We start from the raw sequence: 24119 nt of genomic DNA on the forward strand, positions 1-24119 counted from the left end.
AACATTTGGAGCTTTTTCTGTATTTCTGAAAATAGAACATGCAAAGAAAGTCACTGACACACCCCAATCCTAGTTTGTCAATGATAAAAATTTAAATTTACTCAGAACTTTGCACAGTCACGATTGATAATAAAAGGGAAGGAAGTGATTATGCTAGAACTTCTGAAGAAGTTACTCTTAGTCTTTATTAGTTACTCAATGATAAACACTTATGAATTCCTTTTACTTGGGGAAGTAAGATTATTTTTAATTAACAGTAGAGGCTAATGTTTCCCACAGTTCTTTTCAAAAGCCTAAAAATTAAGTCTTGTTATCTTAGATTGCCTTTTGTTTCTCATCCTTTCTTTTGGCAGTTGATTGCTAATTAGAAAAAAAATAAATTGATACAACACAATGAATGTATAATAACTACGTGGCTTTTTGAGAATGTCCTTGCTGGTATACATATTAAAACACAATTCTGAGAATGCCACATTCCCTTACCAAAACTGTTTGAATTCATTAAATAGTAGAAATGCAGGAGGATTAATTTAAGTCAAGAACCAAAACACTGACTTTTTGGAAACGTGAAAGGTTTCATTTCTATAAGGTCTATTAACCCTTTGCAATGTGCTCCTTTGTTGTATCTTTAATTAAAAATTATTCCATTTGAAGAGAGCATCTGTCTTTATAATATGGCTAAAAAGTACTCTAAATTGGGGGCTTTTTTCATAGAGGAAGTTAACTATGTAATGGATAGCTCAAGCTGAGTAAGAATTAAAGACTATGTTTTATCTTGCTTGAATTATCCCCTAGTCTTGAAATTGCCATCCAGATCTTAACCAATGAAGCCATGAACACTACATGGTTCTCTCTTCCTAGGACCGACAATGTGGCCATCCCATTTCTCTCTCTTTCACTGCTCCCTCTTAACCAACAGTTGAGCCACAGTATAAACAATCTTGTCCACAAACTATTAGTTGTTTCCTCTGCTAACCTGTCTTGTATTCTTCTACTGCCCCTCCATATTGCTCTAATTGGAAGAGGTATAAGACCAAATCCATACTTTCCTCTATGAACTACATACATTAGCCACTGCCTTCCTTAGCTTCCCTCATTGTTTTGCAGGTGGAACCTGTTTCACCTAGCTCTTGAGCTGGTCAGAATCAGTGTCAATGGCATATTACCAGGCTCTTATACCCATGTAAGCCTGGTATCTATTAAGCTGGGGTGAATCCCAGTTACCCATGAATTCACCAAGTTTGATCATCCCCAAATCTTGTGGTATTTGTCCAGACTGGGATTCTTCCTGTGTTTCCTGGTTACCATTCTATTTCCTTGATTGGGATTTGAACTTGAACAGTAGTTTTGCCAGGTTGAAACTCTGATATTCTGCCTAACTCATGCCACTTTCTCCCCCAGGTACCCTTAAAATCCTGATCCTTTGTGGCATCCTGCCCCATATGACAAGCATCAGCCACCATGGTATGATGTTGAGCAGTGCCCCCACTTTGGAACTTCTGTTCCCATGCTCCACTCACAGTTGCCAATCTTTTGAATAATATGTTTGCTTGATCGCAATCAAACTTGGTTTTGTCATGCTAATGAGACCCCTTCTTGAGGGTCAATTTTACACGCAGCTCAGCTCTAAAAAGATAGACCCTACTTCCTCCTCATCCCATCTGGCTCTCTACTGATGTCCTAGCATGTTCTTCTGCCAAGGCCTCCTAGGTTAGGACCCCAATAAAACTGTACATCTTGTTCAATTCAACACATCATTGATTACTTCCCATGTTTGAGCATATTGAGAAGAGGGATATGGGGATGAAAAATGACACAGTCTCAGCCCTCCAAAAATTTATGGCACGTGTGCAAAACAGACACTTAAAGAGGTAATTTTAATGTATTTCAAATAAGAAAGAGATTTACCTACCAACTTGCCAACTGCAGTGTAAGCACTTGAGTAATGCTTATTAAATTGTACGTTGACAAGAACAGTCTTTGTTCCTTCTCTAAACATCACTCCCAATCCCCTCTCTACACCATATCCTTTTCCCAGTTAATATCCCTTACGTATTTATTTAGTCATCAGAAAGCCACACCCTGATTTCTGCGTTTTTTTCACAATTGTATCTAGGTAACATAATCTCTTTGAGAGGGATAATTTCCTCTTCCTTCTATAAAATCTTTCAATGTTTAATTAGTGGAAAATAACCAAATAAATTGCTGTTTAGTGAGGGCATTTCTATTAGATGACATAAGAGTCATTTATTTATTTTTTTATCAGCAAGGAAAGTTTTTAATTAGGTGACATTCACTATTATTAACATTTATCAAGTACCCACAGAGTACTAAGAAGTCTCAGAACAAATGCAAAGGCAGGGTTCCTTCCTGTCATATTTACAATGAGATAAGAAATATATGTAATGATTCTCAAATTTTAGATCTTAAGCTCTTTCCTCCCTTTATTATGATTATATTTCATAGACTGATTTCCTTCATACCTTAAAATCATTCATGATATCCATCTCTTAGCATTATAGCTTGTTCAAGGAGGGTTGTATCCCTAGTGCCAAATATGACCAAGAAATAGTTGTATAACTTATGTTACTGAGAATTGGTATTCTCCTACATTTCCAAAGTTCTTTTATTTATATTATCTTCTTTTTAATTTTTTTTAAATCTATTTTTGAGAGAGAGAAGCAGACACACAGAGTGTGAGCAGGGGCGGGGGCAGAGAGAGAGGGAGATGCAGAATCTGAAGCAGGTTCTAGGCTCTTAGCTGACAGCACAGAGCCCAACACGGGGCTCAAACTCGCAAACCATGAGATTATGGCCTGAGCTGAAGCTGGACACTTGACCAACCGAGCCACCCAGGTGCCCCTATTTTTATTGTCTTTTTAAGCAACATGTCTACATACTTATGTAGCTCTTAGTATATGCTGGACACTATTCTAGAGCTTTGCAACTTGTTTAATCCTCACTGCAAACCCATGAGGGAGGCAATCCCCAGTTTATAAGCCAGGAAAGCAAAGTACTGAGGTTAAATTGTATGGAGAGTGCTGGAGCCATTTCCAGTTGGTGGTGATGTGGAGTCCATGTTCTCAACCACAACACCAAGCTGCCTCTCCACAGGTGACTTTAGACATTGCAGTCCTCGTTAGCACCTCCAGGAAAGAGTTATGTAAGAGACACTTACTGCAATGCATTCCCTGTCCACAACCTCATTTCTGAGAGCAGTGTACTCCACATAACTCCTAATGAAGCAACAGGCTTCTCCTTGATGCCATCTCTGTGTGGTGATGGCCCCATTAACCACAGCTGACTAGATCAGTGTTGAACACACGACTCCACTGGACCAATCAGGTTCTCCCTCCTTGGAATCTGGAATCAGAACACCATCTGCACCAGAGACTGAAGCTGTGTAGAGACAAGGTTGGCATAGCCATTTCCCGCAGTGCATGGCCATGTCTTCTCTTCATATCACATGCACCGCTGCCGAGAAAAGCAAAGACTTCGTGGTCTCATAGAGATGGAGAGGATGACTTTGATTTCTGTTTTCTAGTGCCTGGCTTGAGTTCACTTTAAGATCGGTCTGCTCCTCCTGCCTTGGCTCTATTGGGTATTACTGTGTCAGGATTTCTATTCATTAGAACCAAGGTTGTCAAGCTGTGGGAAGCTACAAGTCACAGTGGTCTTGGTACTTGTTGGAAGAGCCAAGCTGTAGACAAGGTTACTCATCATTTATTACCATTATCACTTTCATCCTCACCATTCTTCCTTCCCAAGTAACCTATAAAAATAAAACTATTTCTGGAAAGGGGGGGTACTTTAATGTTATTAGTGAACGTTTCAGTAAAGTTTTGTTAACAAGTAGTTAAAAGTGAAGTTATTGGGTGTAACTCAAAAGATTGATGATCTCAGGGGGGGTTAAAAAAAAGGGGAAAGAAGGGTTCAGCTGCAGAGCGGGCCAAAAATGAAGTTGGATAAAGTCACATTTCTGTGCAGGATTGGTGTGACTTAGCTTTTGACACACACAATTCTCTAATGTAGAAGGTAACCAAGGTTAAGGATTTGAATTCTGCACATACTGACATCCCATCTTTTTTCTCCTTTTCAGTTGTGTCATTAGTCCAGAGATGGTTTTATAATTTTATGTGCGAGTTCACAGATGGAAAATATGAATAATCTCGTAATTAGTGTGGTCATAACTGAATAGTTTCTCACTAGGTTGTTCTGGAATCTCTATGAGCAACCAGCCCCCATATAGACATATTCCTTACTTTCTTTGAAAATGAAATCAGGAGATTTAAGTCCTTCCTCAGCTGAGGCCCTCTTGGTGCTCTGACATCGTAATGAAAGATTCAATTCAGGAAAATCTTTTTTCTTAGCATTTGTCATAGCATCAAAGAAATCTTTAAAGACTAATACTTCTGCCTGTGGAGAAGAAAGCACAGACTTCTTTGAGTAATCATTAGGTGCTATTATAGAATCACATTACTGGGGAAGGGTTTTAGAGACAAATAGGACTAAAGGTTGTCATTTTTGGAACTGGGGAACTGGGTGAAAACTGAGACATAGCATTTCAATGTTTTTTAATGTTATTAAAAAATTTTAATGTTATTTAAAAATTTTAATGTTATTTAAAAATTTTAATGTTATTTAAAAAATATTCATGACCCATGAAAAAATTATAAGACAATGCATTAGGTTATCAGTGTCAATAAACTATTTTTAGGCCTTTAGGGAACAAGTGAGGTAGCTTTTGTAGGGATTTAAGGTCTGTGCTAACAAGGATATAAATGAGAACCAATATGCATTGGACTATATGTTTCTTTAAACTTTGTGTTTTTTACGAAATAAACTGAAGACACAGTTTTATTTTCTATTTTCTTTTAAAAAAGTATAATAGGCTGAGTTAAGGGAACCAAGACAAAAGTTAAACAGTGAAGACTCTTTTGTAATTTAAGAAAATATTTGGTAGCCTGTAGTTTTTCCATAATGTCACGTATTACTTAGGGGCTATAGGCCCGATTTGCTTCTGTCCACAGCTAATATTAATCAACATTTTAACAGAATACTCTCTTTGTGAAATCATCTTATGGCACTACTCTCAACATCAGCGTCTATCACAAAATACATTTCAACTGTTTTGCAAACAAACTTTCTTCCAATTAATAATTAAACAGAGGAACAGCTTGCGGTATATGCTTGGAACTAACTTTACTATATATAGTTGGAAATGACAAGCACACATGAAGATGCGACTGAAGCCGGGTAACATTTAAATATTCAGTTTTTCCTCTGTTACCTTGACTAGAGTAAAGTTAGTTCCCAAGGTAAAAACTAAGTGGTCTGCCGGCATATGGTGTAACCTCCATTTGAGTGCTAAAAGCTGGATACTGTTTTTGTGAAACAGATGTTGTTGAGTGCAGCAATGCACAACTGACTCTAGCTAACAGCTGGGAATCCTTCGTGACCCATATAGCGAGAAATAAACATGGTCCTATGCTTGGCAAAAGTGTAAGAAAGCAAATTTCCATTTGTTAAGAGCTTATCAAAATGAAGAATAAATGTTTTTAGCCATAAACTGATTTTATTCACCAGAGTAATCTTTCCAGCAGCTTATGTGATGGCCTCATAATATTACAGGCACCCTTTGCCAGATGAAGGCTGCAGTTGCACTGACATATAGTACAGATGGAAAATAAACATCTGCCTCAATCAGGAGAGAAGACCAAGGACAAGGTTGACGAATATTATCTGGCATGACTATCTTTGCAGGGAAGCATATAAATGCTACAGGACCCAAACCACTGGCATCGTCTGGTGTTGTCCTTATGTGGTTACTGACCATGAAGAGAGATGATTAGTATGCACTCTCCAAGGAGGAGCAGTGCAGATGCTCAGGATGATATGATTCCAACTCTCTAGGATCTGCCTTGCTGTAGCCACACCATGCGAGTCACAGAGCGATTCCATTTTCTTTCTTTTTTTTTTTTTTTTCATGCTTCGGCTGCATTTATTGACTACAAAGTTTCCATTCTTGTTGTTGAATGCTCTGAATAAGGGGAGGAAGGGAATAAGAAGAGGAACTAATTTGGAAAAGATAAAAAACATCTTTTTTTTTCTTATAGTTGTGGGAAAATGTCAACAAAGCCTCCGATTCCAAGTCCAATTCAAATACTTTTCTTCAGAAGAGGAATAAACCTCAACATTTTGATTGTGTAACACTACATTTTATTACACGGTCCAACTTCACCTTTGGCAAAATCCGAGTGGGATAACATATGTTCTGTGAGAAAGGCGTGCACACACAAACGGATACACACACGTCCCGCACTCCTAGCACTGAGTTCCTTTTGTCCTCATTGCAACCAAATGATTCATGTGGCACAAATAATATGACAGATGTAGCTTTAAAAATTCAGTTTTACTGCGAGTGTCTTTTTGACTGAACCTTCTTTCATTTTCTGGTATCTCTTGCGACCATATGGAGTTTAGATGGCAGTGAATCCCCTTCTACTAACTCAAATCCTTTTCTGCACCTGGCCACAATTTGGGATAAGGAGGTGAAGAAAAGGGAAAAAGTGTCAGGCTTAATATACAGGATTATATTATGAGTAAAGAATACTTTTATCTTTTTGTGAAAAGACAATTTCAGTACTATGGTTTTGTTAAAGTTTTATTTTTTTAAATGACATGGTAGAGAATTCTATTTAGGGATTTTTTTATTTTTCTTTTCCTTGAATAATAAAGAGAAAGAGTCTTGCTTAGATTCTGATAATCTAATTGAAACAATTATGATCTTAATTCTCTTTACTTCAGTTTCTAAGAGTTAAAATCTCAGACTTGACTACTAATAACAACATTTATTGACTGTTTACTATATACCAGGTGCTATACTTCACTGTCTGTGATTAAAGTAACACATTTAATCTTCACGAAAATCCTGAGTTAGACAATGTTATTATTATCTCCATTTTATAGAAGATATTGAGACACAGAGAGGTTAAGCAATTTGCCTAAAGTCACACAGCTCATAATAGTAGAATAGCATTGGAACTGAAGGTACTGGCTCAACAGTCCGTGCTCTTGACCGTGATACCTAGTAGTCTAATAAGTTAAAGCTCACCGTACCAAGGTGTACAAAAGCTTACTCCATCAAGATGTGTTGACTTCATTAATATGAACTCTATTTGGTATGATATTCAAAAAGATGTTCCATTTAATTATCATTACTGGGGTGCCTGGGTGGCTCAGTTGGTTAAGCGTCCGACTTCGGCTCAGGTCACGATCTCATGGTTCATGAGTTCGAGCCCTGCATTGGGGTCTGTGCTGATAGCTCGGAGCCTGCTTGGGATTCTGTGTCTCCCTCTCCTTCTGCCCCTCCCCTGTTAATGCTCTGTCTCTCTCTCTCAAAAATAAACATTAATTTTTTTAAAAAAAACTATCATTACTAAGTTAGATTTATTCATTTACAAAAGCAATTTATGATAATTATAAAGTGAAATATACAGAAATATATATGAAAGTTAATAATCCCCTCATCTTCTTTCAAATCAACCCTCCTGAGGTGACAAATGTTATCAGGTATATATTTCATACCTTTTTTCTATGCTAATAATTTCTCTCCCTCTCTCTCTCTATTTTTATTCTCTTTTGTTCTTTCTTTTATAACTCCCCAAAGGGATCCTTACTGTATACATTACTCTGCAACTTAACAGCACAATATTCCATATGTAGTATATATTCCATATATAGTGTATAGTATGCATATAGTGTGTATATAGTATGTATCCCCTAACAGTTGTCAGTTAGTCCTTTACTTTTAATACATTCCTTTGGTAATTCTTCCTAATCCAAAGTGATATAATAGACATACTTATACTTATATCTCCATGTGTTGCTAGTTAATACACACACACACACACACACACATATGTGTGTGTGTATATATATATATATATATATATATATATACACATATATATATATATATATTTCCCAAAGGTGGGAATTATAGTCAAGAATGTGTATACTTTTTTATTAGGTGAATTAAATTTATTTTTCAGTACAACGAATTTGGCCTATAGGTATACACTTATTTGTAATGAACCGCACAGTTACTGAATTTTTTCAGTCAGCTTTATTACATTATAATCTACATTAGTAAAATTCACTTGTTAAAGTGTACAATACTACGAGTTTTGATGTGTGTATATGTTGCTCAGTTATCACCACAATCAAGGTTGTTCCATCAACCCACAACTTCTCTCATGCCCCTTTGAGGTCGACCCCTTTCCCTCCTCCAGATATCTGTCCCTATCGTTTTGCCATTTCCAGAACATCACATAAATGGACTCAACCATTATGTAGCTTACAGACTTAGCATAATGCATTTGAAATTCATTCATGCTGTTGCTCATATTAATAGTTTTCTCCTTTTTATTGCTGAGTAATATGCAGTGTTATGGTAGTGCGGTATGTTGGTATTCACCACCAAAGGTCATTTGGGTTGTCCTCAGAGTTAGTGTTTATGAATAAAGCTGCTATATTTGCCTAAAGGGTTCTGCATGAGCATAAGTGTTCATTTCTCTTGGGAAAATACTTATGAATGGAATTTCTCAATCATATAGTAAATATACGTTTTACTTCATGAGAAAGTGTCAAATTGTATTCTAAAGTGGCTGTATAATTTTGCGTTCCCAATAGCACTGATTGAGAGTTTTAGTTGCTGTATATTCTCATAGGTACTTGATATTGTCAGCTATTGTTGTTATTCATTTAAAAATTTTCATCATTCTAATAGGTGGATAATGGGATCTCACTGTGATTTTAATATGCATTTCCTAATAACTAATGATGTTAAACATCTTTTCAGGTGTATTTCTGCCACTTCTTTGGTAACACATCTGTTTAAGTCTTCTATCATTTTTTAAATTAGATCATTTTGTTATTTTTGGTGATTGAGCCTTTTTATATATTCTGACACCAGTCTTTATCAGATAATGTTATTTATAAATACATTCTTCCTATCTGTGACTTATCTTTCTATTCTTTCAAAGTAGTGAAGTTGTTAGTTTTGATAAAATCAAATGTATCAATTTTTCTTTTTTGGATTATGATTTTAGTGATTTATCTAAGAAATATTTGCCTAAATCAAAGGTTTTCTTCTATGTTTTTTCTAAGATGTTTATAATTTTAGATTTAGTTTAGTTTAGATATAGTTTAGATTGCATCTAAATTTTATATTTAGGTCTATGACCCATTATGAGTTAATTTTTGTTTATGGTGGAAGGCATACATTTTATGTATCTGTTGAAATAAATAGGCTGTGACATGGTGAATTACACTGACTGACTTTTTGAATGGTGAACCAGCCTTGCATTCCTGAGATAAATTCCACTTGATTATGATGTGTTACCCTTTTTTTTTTTTTTTTATAGATTCAGTGTAACAACATAGTTTGAGAATTTTTGTATCAGTATTTACAAAGGATATTGGTGTACAATTTTGTTATTGTTGTTTTCATAATACCTTTGTCTGGGTTTAATATCAGAGGAATGCTGGCTTAATAAAATGAGCTGGGAAGTGTTCCTACTACTTCTATTGTATGGTACAATTTATAGAATATTGACATTGTTTTTCTTTAATTATTTCATAGAATTCACCAGTGAAGTTACCTGGGCCTGAAATTTTCTTTGTTGGAAGATATAGGAGTATTCATATTATCTATTTTTTCCTGAATGAGCTTTGGTAATTTTAGGGATTTTTGGAAATTTGTTCATTTCACCTAGGTTTTTGAACTAATGGGCATGCAATTTTATGTAATATTTTCTTATTGCCCTTATAGTATCCATAGGTTTATAGAGATATTTCCATTTTCATTCCTCAAATTGACAATTTGTATTTTCTCTTTTTATCTTGGCAGGTTAGGCTATAGGTTTCTCAATTTTGTTGATCTTTTCAAAAAACCAGTTCTTGATTGCATTAATTTTTCCCTATTTACTTTCTATTACCAGTTTTATTTATTTTTTCTTTTATCTTTATTTTTCCTTTGATTGTTTTGGGTTAATTTTCCCTTTTTCTGCTGCCTCAAGGTGGAAACTCAGATACTGATTTGAGAACCTTCTTAGCGGTTCTCACTCAGCATCTCCATGTAGGGTAAGTCCTTTGCAGAAAATATGAGAATATATGGCTGAAAGACATGACTAATCATAGATTTTATAGTAAACACATATTTTCAAATTCCAAAGCTTAAATTAAATCACCAAATAGTAGGTTCTTGATCTTTAATATAATTTTTAAAGAGTTAGTGTATGTTTTTGAGCATGAAATGTGACTAACCTGGGCAGTAAACATAGGAAATAATAATCAGTGTATATAATTAGGTGAAGGAATGGGGCATAACAAATTCACTACCTTATCGTTACATAATGGGTTTGACTAGGTTACAACTCCACATAATCCTCATTTATACTGAGTCCAATATTACACTAAATATTTTAGGACTTAAAGCACTAAACTAATATGACCAGAAGTCTAGGACTAGCCTAGAATAGAACAAAGTAGTATTATTATATTAAAGCTGGAAGGAATAGTAAAATTATCCGGTTTAACTCCTTTGTTCTAATTATGGAGAAATTGAGGGCAAGAAAGGATAACAAACTTGGCCATCCTAATCTAGATAACAAGGGCAGAGGTCCCCCTGAAAGCTTATGTTGTTACCAAATTCTTATCTCTCTGAAGGCAAGGACCATGCATGTCTTTGTTTCTTCAGATTCCCCATAATGAAGAACATGATATTGTGTACATTTTGTAAATAATGAGAAATGTTTAACATATAAGAACAGAAAACATAACAGGGAGAATTTACTTTCTTTCTTGAAAAAAAAAATGGTCCTCCTACTTGTACCTGTGATGAACCAGTAAATAAAACAGAGCATCTGGAAAAAATTCAATAATTTCTCTCACCATTCTTCCTGAGAGGAAGGAGGACACTTCTTTGTTCTCTATTTTTCTCCTATCAGGTTTTCTTCAGTCTGTAGGACTGAGTGATGCCAAGACCTTTTATGTTCCTTCCAACCAAACCAGTCTGTGGACAATTAAATAATGAAGAGAAAAGATCCTTCTTAAGTGTGCAGCATAAACTTTGCATGTAAACAAAGTGGAGTAATTACTTCTGAAAATTAGTAGACTCATTGTAAATGCCTCTTAGGCATCCCTTAGAATTCCACAAGTGTTAAATATTTATCATTAGTATGTTCCCTAACTTTGAGCCAAAAGGAGAATATTTTCCAACTTGTGCTCATTGTGATAATATGTCAGATGAAAATTCTATATATATTGTTCTTTAATGAGAAAACACTAGTGGTGCTTTACAAACCAAGCTCCTCATAGCTTTCTTCTTTCCTTAGGCTTTCTGTGAAACAACCTACTTAATTAAAAAAAAACAAAAACAAAAACAAAAATCAAGCAAACGCGCGCGCACACACACACACACACACACACACACAATCAGCTTTCATTTCTGTAGATCAGAAGTCTAGCTGTGTTCAGGGAATCAGCTCTACCAAGGTGTTCTGTCTTCTGCTTTTCTTATCCAAGAATTTTACTTAATTGAGATATTCTCATAATCCTAATCTCCTTAAAAATTTTAAATGTCTAAAAACCATAAGAAACATAAATCCTAAAAACTGTTAAAAATAGAAAAATGTCATCTTTCTAACTCTACCTTGCTAGCCTGAGTCTCCACTAAAGGTATAACATTCTACCACTGCAAGATAATTACATTTATCCGGGAGAATAACTTCTAATAAATTATTCATGCTTTGGGGATGGGCAAGGCATTCTACTTTTTTTGGTCATCAGCATGTTTATATGAACAGATTTAATTAGTTTTCCTCCCTGTGTTAATGTAGTTAGAGAGTAAGGTCCTCTTCAGGACCAAGATGCCACTGAGACTTCCCTCATAGGAGGAAATATGGAAATATAGGACCATGATTCAGAGTTATATCTAAGCCTGTGCAGAGCTACAGTAAAGGAGCCTCAGTAGCCAGGATCATGTGATAGCACTGGGCATTCCAGTGGGTGAGAAATGACAGGTAAGGGTGAGGATTATGAAGAAGGAAGCCACTGGAGATGACTAATTTTGCTTTTGTCACAGCTTTTCATAAGACCAACCCTGAAGATTAACATTTAAATTGAAGTTTTCTTGTAAAAAGTAGAGATATATAATGCCAAATATTTACAAATATTATTTTCTTTGATGTCATTTTTAGTGACAAAGTTTGCATCTTTTAGAAATCACCATACATCACTTAAATGCATTGTGATTAATTTAGAGGCCTCAATCCCACTGGGAGGATGGGGAATATTATTGAGAGATTTGCAAACAAAAAATGGCACTGTAATTTTTCAAGGGCAGAATAAGAGGATTCAAAAGAGAATTTGCAATGACTTTCTTTTCAATGGACATACTAGGTTGAGGTGTAAACCGCTCTACCTCACATATTATTCTCTCTAGCCCTATCTAACTTCTTTCTTCCACACTAAGCCTCCTCAAAGAGCAGTCTTGCACTCATTATATTACTTTCCATATTCTATTTGACTTCTATCATCCATTAAAATATGTGTTTTTGTTTTGTTTTGCTTTGTTATGTTTTTGCCTTCATCCCTCTTCTGTAACTGCTCTAACCAAGGAAGAACCTTCAAACTGGTAAATCAATGGACACCAGGAACCCCCTCACTAGACTTTTCTGGTACATTAAACCTGTTGGCTAGCCAGGTGTTGGTGGACAGGGAGAATTCTCTGTAGCCCGGTTGAAACTCCACCTTAGGCAGATATGTACCTTGGACAGGTAGGTGTACCTGAGTCTTACGGTGTGGGCCCTCTCAGGATCCTGCTCCTTCTCCAGTGAGAGTTCTCTAATGATTTGAACTCATGATGTTTTCCTGCCTTTCCCTCAGTAGTAGAGGAGTTTTATTTTCTGTTCCCTTCTTCTAGTTTTCATGGGTATTCACATGTGTCAGTGACATGTGTTCTTTCAGTGGCTTAAAGATTTTTTTTTTCTAGAGGGAAGAAAGGATAGAAGGATAGGGCAGCTTTGAGCCTTTTCCACAGAAGTTTCTATTCTCCCCTAGACCTCTACACAGAGGCTTTCTCTGGTTTCTTGCTCTGTTTCCAATCTTCTAAGTACCTGGTGAAGTCTATGAGGGAAGAGTCTGCCAATAAGTTTATCTGTTCCATGTGTCTATGGCTCCCACAGGTTCCATACTTTCATACTAACCCTCACTCAGCATTTAGCAATTTGTTAACAATTTTACCTAAATTCTTATTTCCAGTGTGTATAGTCCCCAATGTGTTTTCTAGATAAGCATGTCTTTCATCTCATATTTTACTGCATGAAACTTTCTCCTTAGACTTCAGGCTAGTTCATTGTCCTGTGACCTCAGCTCTCTAATATGTTCTAAGAAAAAAATTATGTTTTGTATGTTTTGTAAAAAATTATGTCTTTTTCATATTTTAAAGATGGGACTGACATTCTTTTCAGCTTTCTACATCCAAAGTAGAAGCCAGAAGTCTTTCCTTCATTTCTGAAAGGCATTTTTGATGGGTATAGAGATCTAGGTTGACAGATTTTGTCCTTCCTATTTTAAAGGTGTTGATCCATTGTCTTCAGGCCTATCTGGTTTCTGATGTAAATTCTGCTGCCATTCTTATGTTCCTTTGTAAATAATGAGTCTTTTTTCCATTTCTGATTGTTTTTAAGATTTTTCTCTTTATCACTGACGTTCTGCAATTTGATTATGGTATGTTTTGGTGTAGTTATCTTAATCTTTATTTTGCTTGGACTTTGTTGAGTTTCTTGGATCTGTAAGTTTACAATTTTCATCAAATTTTGAAAATTATCTACCATTATTTGTTGATTTTTTTTTCTGTCTTCCCTTTTCTTTGCCTTTGGGATTTAAAGTATATACATATTAATCACTTGGCATTTTTGACTTCACATTTTTCACATTTCTCTGATGTTCATTTTTTTTGTTGACTTTTTTCAGTCACATTTTTCTGAGTCTCATTTTATGTAGTTTCTATTGCTGTGTTTTCTAAATCACTAATCAATTCTTCTACAGTGTCTAATCTGCTTTTAATCTCAGTGAGTGAATTTTTAATTTCATGTTACTTTATTTTTCACTCTGAGTCTCTTTTATATACTTTATTGTTCTCATGTTTTTTTATTTGTTTAAAGTTTATTCATTTATTTATTTATTTAGAGAGAGAGGGAGAGCACATGCACATGGGGCAGAGAGTAAGTGAGGGAGAGAGAGAGAGAGAGAGAGAGAGAGAGAGAGAGAGAATCCCAAGAAGGCTCCACACCATCAGCACAGAGTCCAATGTAGGGCTCAAACCCATGAACAGTGAGATCATGACCTGAACTGAAATTAAGAATCGGGTGCCTAATTGACTGAGCCACCCAGGCACCCCAACTGTTTTTTTAAATATAGACAGCATATCTGAGATAGTGGATTTGACACTGCGAGTGTTAAATAGTGTCTGATAATGCTTTCAATCTGCCATTTCTGTGTCTGTTTATATTGATTAACTTGTCTCCTGGTTTTGAGTTCTATTTTTCTGCTTCTTTGCATGAATAAGGCTTCTTTTATTAGATATTAGTCATTGTAAATTTTATAATTTTTTTTAATATTGTTGGGCTTTGTTCTGGGACATAGTTAAGTTACTTAGAATCAGTTTGTTTCTTTTAAGGTTTATTTTTAAGCTTTTTTGAGGCATAGTCTGAGCCCCACTACTGAGGCAATATCCCTCTAGACACTACTTGATTCTTTTTTATGTTTTGAGGTCTTTTCACTCTGGCTGACTGGAACACAAATTGTTCCCAACCCATGTTAACTCTTGATGTTGTTGCACTTATTCCCTTTTTTCTTTATACTTTTTTTTCACCAACCTCTGGTACTATTGTCCCATGCGTGTGCAGAGCAGTTCTAAGTCAAACATGCAAGAGAAACCCATTATAGATCTTGAAAGCTATCACAATGCAGTTTTCCTCTAAGTTCCCCCCTCCCAACAAATTTTGGCAATTTTGGCCTTCCTGAAATTCCACCTGTGTCTCCTCTGTTCAGCCAGACCTCTGGGTTTTGACTGGGTTTCTCTTTTGTACTGAGGCCTGGGAAGTTAGCTTGGACAACTGTAGCTTGGACAACTCACCTTATTTGTTTCCTTTTCTCAAGTATCACTGTTTTGGGCTGTTATAAATTGTCTGAAAATTACTATTCCATGTATTCTGTTTACATTTGTAGTTGTTGAAGGTGTGAAGACAAATCCAGTCCCTGTTAGCACATCATGGCCAGAAGTGAAAGTCTCCCTGAGCCTGTTCCGTGTTATACTGCAATTCAGAATCTTGGTTTAGTCCAAACATCTGCCTTCTCTACTTCTATTTCTGAGATGCTAGGGGGCTGCTGGAGGAAATCACATAAATGTGAGCAATGGTGACATTATATTTTTATGGCTCTCAATTTCAGCTGCCTTCTCAGCACCATTTCCCATTACAGCTATTTCAGATGCTTGCCAACCTCTTCAAGTCCCCAACCCCAACATCTAGAATCTTTCTCTAAGCAAATTAACCTCTTTTATATGTTACAGAGGAGATTAAGGGTATCTTAATGGAAATTCCTCAAATTTCCCATCACTATGCCTAAAACCACATCTATTTCTACTTCTATTTTTAATTCCAGTCTTTTAAGTAGACGTGTTCTTTTCCTGATCAGACCAAGTCCTTTTTCAGTACCCATCATATGTTGTTGTTTTTTACGCTTTTCTATAACCTTGATCATTGCTTCTTTTCTATGTTGCATTTTTCTTTTACTATATTTTTCTTATTTTTGTACCTTTATTATTTTATCGATTTTGTCTGATTATGTCAAAAGATTAAAACCCTATGGGAGAGTAAAAGTCATTCTCCACACATATCAAAAATTAATCATTTATTTTGAAAGTTAGCTACTGCTATGGTTTTCTGCTTCTGTATAGTGGTCTCTTGAAGGACATCCCCCATAACCTTCTGAATGTGGCTAATAGAGGCCACTGTGCAGACAACTGTTGTCCTTTGAATATCACTCCCAGTGCAGACATCAACCAAATGTTCTCCTATACTCAGAATCCTCCAATGACTTCTCCTTTGCAGAGTAAAAGCCAAAATTCTAAAAGTGGCATAGGATACCCTGCATGGATTGGCCTTTCCTATTTCTTATCTCCTATTACCCACTTCTCTTCAATTCATCCTAGTCTTACTGGATTCTTTATGTCCCTTGAATAAGAAACACACATCCTGGATATTTGGCTCTGCCATTCTCCCAGTCTGGAATCCTCTTCCCCAGGTATCCATATGGCTTCTTTTTTGTTTTCTTTTTTTTTTTTTTTAACTTGTTTTGGGCGCCTCCTCAAAATTCAACTCCCCAGGCCTTCAATGACTACTTTGCATAAAATAGCAATACTCCTACTTTGACCCTACAATCTAAGTATTTCACCAAGTAGACCTTTGTGTAACCAATATAACAAGTTTATTTGTTTATTGATTATTTTACTCCTCTAGACTTCGAGCTCCATGGAAGCATGAATGTTTGTATTTTTGGTTCACTGTTGAATGAAAGGTAACTTGAATAGTACTGCCATAGAGGAAGTACTCAAAAAATGTTTGTTGAATAAATGCTTTGTATCTCTCTTCTATCTACGTTCCAGGGTTTCTTGGAAACCAAGCACTTATATGGTGAGGTCTCAATTTGTTTCCATGGTCAGCTAAAAGCTCTGCTAGGACAATCCTCCACAAATCTTGGGATTCTTGCTTTCAGCCTGGCTCACAACCCCATGTTCACTATTTTCTTGAGGTAATTTTATGTCAGGAGTTTTCCCTGATGTGGGCTTTGATGAGGCAACTCTGGGCCATCTCATTAGGTCTAGGTACCTTTAGATCTCAGGGAACAGATCTGAATTTTGTGCAGCTGATGACCTAAGATACAGCTATCTTTGTCTATCAGGAAATGATAACCATTTTTTTCAATGTTTATTTATTCTGAGAGAGAGAGAGAGAAAGAGAGAGAGAGAGCAAGTGGGGGAGGAGCAGAGAAAGAGAGAGAGAGTCCCCATCTCTGCTGATAGTGCAGAGCCCAACACAGGACCTGATCCCATGAACCGGGAGGTCAAAACCTGAGCTGAAATGAAGAGTCGGGTGCTTAATCAACTGAGCCATCCAGTTGCCCTGGGAAAAGACAACCCTAGTTGAATTACAAAAGCTCCATGTTTTCCTAAGAGACATTTAAGCAACTCCCCAAATAAAAGTAGATTCTTTTAATATAGAAAAAAAGTATTATCTGCTATACATATATGCATATGTAAATTTTTAATTGATATAAGTGGGATTATTATTTACTATTATTCACTCAACCTGCTTTCCTTAATCTATTATTATCATTTTTTATGTCAGTACATAAGTATTTGATTTATTCTCTTAATGTTTGCAAAGCTGTCCTTCTATTTCTAAACTCCCTCATTGATTTCAATTTATGACTTTTAACATCACTGAAGAAAACATCCTCGTACATTCACCTTTAAACTTTATTTCCTGAAGGAATTATCAGTAGCTGAAGCTCTTGACCAAAAGGTATGTAAATTTAGGTTTTTTTGCCAGATTTTCTCCAAAATCTATACTAATTTATACTCACACCAGTAATGTAAGTTACTTTATAGTTTCCCATATTCTCATCAACACTGGGCATTATTGTTTTTCAATCTTTTCAGATCTAATAAGGAAGATATGGTATCTTGTTTTTATTTTGCACCTCTTTGATTAATAAAGTTTAACATGTTCCTTATTTACATTATCCATTTATATTTCATGAAAAAAAATGTTAATGTTTATTTTTGAGAGAGAGAGAGCATGAGTGGGGGAGGGTCAGAGAGAGAGGGAGACACAGAATACAGAGCAGGGTCCAGGCGCTAAGTTGTCAGCACACAGACTGATGCAGGGCTTGAACTCACGAACCGTGATATCATGACCTGAGACCAAGTCAGGTACTTAACCGACAGAGCCACCCAGGTGCCCCTCCATTTATATTTCTTATATAAATAAATTTCATCTTCCTGATTCTTATTTTTCTGATAAGATGATTCACTTTTGGTACATGATTAAATTTTGTAATATTTCATGTGTATAAAATCAAGCTTGTTACTCAGATCATTTGTATGTTTATTTATTTGTTAATTTTTGACGTGCCAAATTCTAGAAGAATTTTTAAAAGTGTTCCACTGCCACTGTGGCCTTGTTTAATTCTCTGTATACTTTTAACATCTTTTGCTTTAGGATTAAAATGCAGTGTTGTTGGATATACAAAGGTTAATGACTTGTATGCATTTGATGGGTCTTAATTCCTTGGCTGAATAATTTCTACTTAGTTGTTAAACATTTTTGTTCCTAAACGTGATATATCTTGCAGTTTATCTCCAGAAGTTGGGGCTTTGCTAAGGTGTTAGCTTAAATATATGTGTGTTTTTTTTAATTTGCTTTTTTAATTTAATTTCCTTGTTACCATGGGAAGGGATTCTGTAAAGTATGTCTTCTTCTTTCTTGAATTTTCTGTCTTCCATTTTCTGTCTTCCATTATTAACTAATTCTTTCTAATAACCTTGCTAAAGTTAATTTTAATTAAATAAAAAGAGCAAGCAAACAGAAACCAACAAATAATTCTCCTCCCCCAATTTCTTTCTTAAACTTGAACACTCTTCTAGTCCTTACTTTGAAGTATTTTTTTGTCTTCTCATAGTTAAGTAACCCAAAAGATAGTCTTTAATGTTTATTTTTGAGAGAGAGAGAGAGAGAGAGAGAGAGAGAGAGAGAGAGAGAGAGAGCACAAGTTGGGGAGGGGCAGGGAGAGAGGGGGACAGAGGATCTGAAGCAGGCTCCAGGCTCCAAGCTGTCAGCACAGAGCCCAACACAGGGCTTGAACCCATGAACCGTGGGTTCATTCTTAAATGAACCGTGATATCATGACCTGAGCCTAAGTTGGCCACTTAACCGACTGAGCCACCTGAGTGCCCTGAGAGGTAGTCTTTAAATCTACCAGTTTCTCACACTCACCTCTTTTTCTATACTTCTTTATAAAATCTAGGCTCCTTCCTCACCTCGCTACGGAATCTGCTCAGGCAAAAGTTACCAATGGTACCTAAATTGCTACACCCCACCCATTCTTTGTTAAGCCTTGTATTATTTGATATCTTCTACATTTAAAATTATTTAACTCACTTACAGAAATAATTACATCCTTTGACTTTTACAACATATTCACTTCTTAGGCACTCCTTTGCCATCTTTTTTGTTTTTGCTCTGTATGCTCTTTACACACACAAGTTTATTTGTATTCATTGCTCCAACATCTACCTATATATGGATGTTCCTGCGATCTGTATGTCTAATGTAAATTTGTCTCCTGAATTCAGATATCCAAATGCTGGATAGTCTGTGTTGATATCCCAAAAGAATCTAAGAGAACGCATGCAAAACTGAATTCTTTGCCTTCCTTCAACTGTGTTTGATTACAAATTCTAAATAGCACCTAATTGTCTTTGTTATATCTATTAGATTCTAGGTTGGTTTCCTTCTATTAGATCATTGATATTCAAATGAGAATCTAGAGGATATGAGGGTCCAGAGTGTGTGAGACTCTTAAGAAAGTGATACCTCTAGGTTAGAATTCATTTCTGGAATTTCTTGCCTGTGACGAATGTAGAAGCAGGAAAAAATGTGGAAATTGTGTCTTGGATTGTAAATCCTTAAAGGTAGGGACTGAATGTTATTCACCTTTTGAAACAAGCATGGTATCTGAAGCATATTAAATAGCCAGTATATGATATTAAACTAATTTGAACCCACTTTTGGTTGAGACTTACTTATAGCTGGAGACTTGGTTAAATGAATGGTAGAAGAAAGAGACCAACATTTGTCATGGATAATCTTAACTCTACAACTTAGTAAACTGTAAGTTTTCTACAAAATTGAAATTTTTATGCTAACTTGGGTAACTGCAGGACAAAAATATTGAAATCCAAGGAAAAGTTAAAATTTCCATTAATTTATATAATTTTTCTTTGGCAAAGAATCAAATTTATTGGCACACTTAACTTGTAGATATGTTAACTTTATTATTTGGCATGCAAAAATATGTCATGTTTTTGACCCTAGTGTTTCTGCTTCCTCTTTAAACACTGTTGATTCTTTTATTGAATGCCCTAAAAGGTTCTGCCAGTTTTAAACCCAGGAGGCTGGTACCCCATCTGTTTAACTGGAAACCATCTAATCCAAACAGACACTTCTCTTCTTAGGAGGTATTTCCAATGCTCTATGAAACCAAAACTTCCCATTCTGTGATGCATATATATATCTCGATCTGACAATGTGTTGAACACATTGAGGTAAATGCCCAGATGTCCTTGCCACCATGGAGTTTGGCTAAATTCCGGCCAAGCCCCAACAATGGAATTCTAGAAAAGAGCAAGTCACCCACAAAGAAAGAGGCTATCTGGAATCCAATTTGGTCCGAATCCACAACATCACTCACATCTTACTGTGAAGCTAAAGGGAATCTTATGGGTTTAGATTACATACAACCCAGCCTATAATATGAGACTAAATCAGACTTGTTTCAGAGCCCTAGGCTCTTAAATGTAGTATTCACAATCAAGAATGAACCTGCAGAATGATACAGAGCTGGATTGATTTTTCAGAATTGCAATTACCTTGGATATTCTCCTTGCCACGTAAAACTTCCTGGAGAACTTCTGCTTTAAGAGTAAGGGCATTAGTTTAATCCACTAATATTCACAGACTACCAAAAATTATCTACTTTTTGTAAATATTATGATTATTGCATATAAGACTCTTATTTTTTTCTTTTAATAGATTATTTCTGGTGTCTGACATTGCTCCATTATTTTTAGACTGGATATCATACGCCAAGATATACTATGGCTGAATGCTCCAGGTCCTCTGAAAGCCTGCCTCAACTTAATTCAGTTCCTTGGTTTGTGATTTGTTACTGGAGAAGAGAACAGTGATTAGTCATTACTAATTTCACAAATATGACTTTTATTGTTGAAGCATACTTGCTTCCTGTTCATTTTTATTGCTCCCTACCATTACATTAATCTTCCCCTTCTCCATAGAATCACTGGTTTTTATAAATGGAAAGAGCCCCAAAATAATCTCCTAAACTTTTCCTCCTTTATTTTTCTTAATACATTCTATATCCTTTGTATTTTTCTATAGCCTTCATTTTATGCAATTCTAAAATCCATCTTTGGTCTCTCAATGCTTGTTTCAGCCAATACTCCATTTAACACATTTCCTAAACATTGTCACCTTAAAAATGACTTTTCAAATGCCTTGATTTTCACTTTTCTTCTCTAGGTCTCCTTTTCTGTGACACCTTTATTTTTGCTCTATGGTTTTCAATTTTTTTGCCCAGTAAGTGGTACATTAGATTCCTTGGAACCCAAGTAAGTTTTTATTTTTAAAGCCACTTATTTTAATAAGTAAGACCTATGAATTTCCAGCTCATGCTACTGTTTTTTCACCTTTGATTCAAGTGTCACCTGAATGTCACATTAGTTTAGGTAACTTGCCTTACCGTCTGGAATTCCCAAACTTGTGATCTTTTGATCAGAAAGATGTGTGAATTCCAAAGTGAAGAACAATACCACCTTCACCAAGACATAAGCAGTTGGGTATTTCTGAATAGAGGCATAATAGGTGGAGTAAAACAGCAATTTATATAGACCTGCCTTCTCTTCACCACTGTACTGCTTAGAAGTTTGATATCCTGTCATTAAGCTCTCTAACATTGAATTGTGTCCAGCATAGATTATGCCTAAAAATCCAAGCTTCTCTTGTTTTTGTCTTTTTGTTTTGTTCAACTCTCAGGGCACCATTAATTTTAAAAATGTAATTCTTAACAAACTCCGGTAGCTTTTATCAGTAATAAAATTCAATTTTACTAGTTGACAAATAACCTGTATAAAAAAGAATTAAGCGCGAATATTAGGATACCAACAGTCATCTCCTTCTTTCTCTCAATGTCTCTCTCAAGCACACACACACACACACACACACAGAAAAATTAAATTATCTCCAAGTATATGACTTACTCATTCACCTTTTTCAAAAATGGAGCATCTTCATTTGTTCAGCACTGTTTAGTGTTGAGCACAAAATGATAAATATAACTGAGAGTAAGCACATTATCTATGTGTCTATATCCACATTTTTCTTTAAATTAAAAAAATTCATCAGTATAATTTGTAATATTTCATCTTATCTATTCTTATATAAATTTAATTAAATTACACTAATTAAATCAATAACATTAATTTAATTTAACAGGGATTTTGCCTGGAAAACAAACCCAAAATTTTAATTTAATAAAACTACTAAAATGTAGTTGAACATTAAAAGTGAGTAAAGAATAAAATAGTGTGAGAAAAAGAACCTATCATTGTTCTTGATGCAGAGAAAGCAGTTAATAAATACTTAGTTTTTCTATTATATTATTGTACTTAATATAAAACCTAAGCTTTTTAAAACTTTTTTTTAAAAAAAGTTTAGCAACTACATTTTGTTATTCATTAATAAAAGGTTAATCTTCTCTTTTTCCTGAGATATTTAAAAATCTTAATTATAGGGAAAGAAATTAAGATTTACTGAATTTAATGCCTACTTATTCTACTAAAATAGTCATATGTGGGTGTACAAGTTTTGAAAATTTTGGAACTGCATAACATAGTTTGAAGCAGCTGACATCTTGAATAACTCTGTTTCAGAGGTTTGGATGAGATTGTAATTCACAAGATGTAGAAATGACTATTCTAGAATGTTTCATGACTCTCTAAACTCCACATCATTCTTAAATTATCTGCATTTAAAATATTTTCATCACATGAAAAAAAATGGCCTTATATGGCCAGTTAAATCTTCTGAACCCTTTCATATGCTTTCATAGAACCCAGTATTGTTTTCAAGCACTTATCACATTTGCTGAATTATATATTGGTATGATTATCAGATTAATATCTGAATCTGCATAAGACTACAAATTCGGGGTAGGAACCAAATCTGTCTTTTAATCACTATTATCTTCATGTTTAATGCATGACATCTAGTATGTTTTATATAAATACTTATTGAATGACAACTTTATAGGTCTTATTTCTTATACCATGCATTAGACATTGATGGCAAATGACTACTTCTAAAGACAAGCGATCCCTTAAGGACCTGTCAGCTGCTGAAGGAATTACTGGCAGAATTAAGATATTCTTTTACCAACTTCCATTACTTCAATCCTTAATCATTTAATCATTCATTCAACAGCTATTTTTTTGAGCGCTTATTATGTGCCAGGTGCTGTTTAGGAGCTGGGAATAGTCAGTGAACGAAAGACAGGTGCATGACTTCGAAGACCTTACATTCTGTAGTCAGCTAGCTTTGTGGACTGACACCTTTAAACACCAAGATGTAGTAATACTTTATTATAAGGCTTAAGTATCTTTTAGTTGTCTTAGTTTTAATAAGGCTTGTTGCCCAAAATAAGTATTTACGTCTTCCTAATGGTTCACACCCAGCACCACCACCTGCCTCTGAAGCATCCCCCCAGCCTATTTCTCCCCTCGAAACTCTCCTAATTAAACCTGACCCAAGAAAGAAGAAGCCCCCACACTTTATGTGCCATCTCAGGACTTGCAGTTTGGAAAACAATTCTACAGTATAAGGATTTTTCTGCAGACTTGTTCAGTGCTCTTTCAGACTTGGTTTCTGTTTGTGTTTACTCTGTGGTAACTTCACTCTGTACCTCAGGCTACTGGCAGGAATAAGCATCACTTAAAAAGTAATTTAGGAAATAAGTGTACTTCCCCAAGGGTGCAAATAAAAGGAAAAGTTGTGGTAAATAGCTAATGTAAGCAAAAGGTGCCTTGGGGGAACCCTAAGAGTCACTTCTTTCAAACCAGCAATAACTTCTGGTGCTATCGGTCCTGAGGCAGCAGCCGTCAACATTGTTTAAAAAAGCTCCCTTATGGTGTT

The sequence above is a fragment of the Neofelis nebulosa genome, chromosome 14 (assembly GCF_028018385.1).
Source record: "Neofelis nebulosa isolate mNeoNeb1 chromosome 14, mNeoNeb1.pri, whole genome shotgun sequence".
In the NCBI taxonomy this organism is placed as follows: domain Eukaryota; kingdom Metazoa; phylum Chordata; class Mammalia; order Carnivora; family Felidae; genus Neofelis; species Neofelis nebulosa.